The sequence below is a fragment of the Gymnoscopelus braueri genome (assembly GCF_963280865.1).
Source record: "Gymnoscopelus braueri genome assembly, chromosome: 20".
Taxonomy (NCBI): Eukaryota; Metazoa; Chordata; class Actinopteri; order Myctophiformes; family Myctophidae; genus Gymnoscopelus; species Gymnoscopelus braueri.
In genome coordinates, this window is record NC_137622.1 from 26,929,886 (window position 1) to 26,932,660 (window position 2,775).

Consider the following 2,775-nt stretch of genomic DNA (forward strand, 5'->3'; position numbering starts at 1 on the left):
TACAGATGTTGAATGACTGTGACAATGTTTGGGCTGATGTTGTATTTCTTCTACGAACACGTGGTAAAGGTGTTGTTGATGCTACAGGTATCTCTGGGTCCTGGGTACGACGTTAAACTGCATCCAACCTGGAGAGGGATGGGAGCCGCCAGGTTTTATTGCCCAAGACACACCACATGATGACAACTACATCCATTTCTATGCCCCAACAAATGAGAGCAATGAGGATGTCAATGAGGAGTTCTACCACAGACTGCTGTCAATCATCCAGGCCCGCCTCCCAAGGCGAAACATAATCATCACCATGGGCGACTTCAAAGCAAAGATCGGCAGCGACAACCGGGGTTATGAGGTGCAAGCTCGGGGGAAATGAATGAAAATGGGATTCACCAACCTGTGTGCCACAAGCAACCTTGTCATCGGCGGGAGTTTCCTCCATCACAGAAGGATACACAAGGCAACCTGGGTATCACCAGACCTGATGACACCAAAACTAATCGACCATGTGTGCATTGGAAAAAGGTTCAGAAGATCTCTTCAAGATGTGCGCGTCAGAAGAGGAGCAGATGTTGCTTCGTACCACCATCTCCTGGTCGCCCGCATACTGAAGAGAAACTGGACTGGGGAAACCAATAATCACCAGAGGTACAACACCATACCTCTCAAAGAAAGAACCGGGCTAGAAGTGTTTAAGATCACACTTGCCAACAAGTTCCAGGTCCTACAAGAGCAAAGAGAGAAAGAGACCATTGAAGGGAAGTGGCAGAGTATAAAAACAGCAGTGACATCAACATGCCAGGAAGTATTAGGCAACAAGAAGCTGTCACAGCCCCTGTAACCTGGCCTACCAGGGCCTGTGTTGTGTCTTGTGTACTCTTGTGTGTGTCTGTCACAGGGCCTGTAGGTTGTGGAATTTGGGTGCAATCAGGTGCACCCCAATTCTCAAAATTCCAGATGCGGAAGGACAGAGACTTAGATGGGCGGAGCATATTGAGGAGCTGTTGAACAGACCAGCTCCATTCAATCCAGCGGACATCCAGCCAGCTTAAAGTGACCTGCAGATTGCCTGTGATGTCCCTTCCAAGGAGGAGCTCCACAAGGCCATTAAACCACTGAGAAATTGGAAGGCTGCAGGGCCAGACAACATTCCGGTAGAAGCACTGAGAGCTGATGATGAGACAAGCTTTGGAACGCTATACCCTCTATTTTTAGACATCTGGGAGAGAGAGGAAGTTCCATCAGAGTGTAAGGAGGGTTGCCTCATCAAGCTCCCGAAGAAAGGAGATCTAGCTTCCTGTTTCAACTACAGGGGATCGAACAGGATTGCTCCGAGGTATTTGAAGCTAGACACCCTGTCCATTGACTTTGATGTCTGAGCGGATGCCATTGTTGTTGTTGGTCATCATTTTGTTTTTTTCAGCGTGGATTTCCATTCCATAGGCTCGAGAGGTGGTATCAAGCCTTTCAACTAGGCTGGCAAGTTCTTTTTCTTCTCCAGCTAGCCCATCAATGTCATCCGCAAAACGGAGGTTGGTGATTGGTCTGCCTCTTATGCTGACAGTTCCTTCATGGTCTGCCAGGTTATCCGTCATGATACGCTCCAGAAATCTATTAAAGAGGATGGGAGAGAGAAGGCATCCTTGGCGCACTCCAATTGTTGTCCTGAACCAGTCTCCGATAGCTCCATTGTAGAGAACTGCGCTAGTGGCTTTGTTGTACAGATGTTGAATGACTGACAATGTTTGGGCTGATGTTGTATTTCTTCTACGAACACGTGGTAAAGGTGTTGTTGATGCTGCAGGTATCTCTCACAAATGATTCTTAAGTTGAATATTTGTTCTGTGGTGCTCCGCCCTGCCCTAAATCCAGCCTGTTCTTCAGCTATGATCAGTTCAGCTTGAGGTTTTAACCTATTTAGTATTATTTTCAGTAGGACTTTGCTGGGATGGCTAATAAGACTGATGTTGCGGTAGTTTTGGCACAGTTGGAGATTGCCTTTTTTCGGAAGTGTGATGATGAGTGACTGGGTCCATGATTACGTCCTGGGTACGACGTTAAACTGCATCCAACCTAGAGAGGGGTGGGCGCCGCCAGGTTTTATTGCCCAAGACACACCACATGATGACAACTACATCCAGTGCTATGCCCCAACAAATGAGAGCAATGAGGATGTCGATGAGGAGATGTACCACAGACTGCTGTCAATCATCCAGGCCCGCCTCCCAAGGCGAAACATAATCATCACCATGGGCGACTTCAAAGCAAAGATCGGCAGCGACAACCGGGGTTATGAGGAGATAATGGAGCTGCAAGCTCGGGGGAAATGAATGAAAATGGGATTCACCAACCTGTGTTCCACAAGCAACCTTGTCATCGGCGGGAGTTTCCTCCATCACAGAAGGATACACAAGGCAACCTGAAGAGGAGCAGATGTTGCTTTGTACCACCATCTCCTGGTTGCCCGCATACTGAAGAGAAACTGGACTGGGGAAACCAATAATCACCAGAGGTACAACACCATACCTCTCAAGGAAAGAACCGGGCTAGAAGTGTTTAAGATCACACTCGCCAACAAGTTCCAGGTCCTACAAGAGCAGAGAGAGAAGGAGACCATTGAAGGGAAGTGGCAGAGTATAAAAACAGCAGTGACATCAACATGCCAGGAAGTATTAGGCAACAAGAAGCTGTCACAGCCCCTGTAGTGTGTGTGTCTGTCACAGGGCCTGTAGGTTGGGGAATTGGGGCGCAATCAGGTGCACCCCTATTCTCAGGATG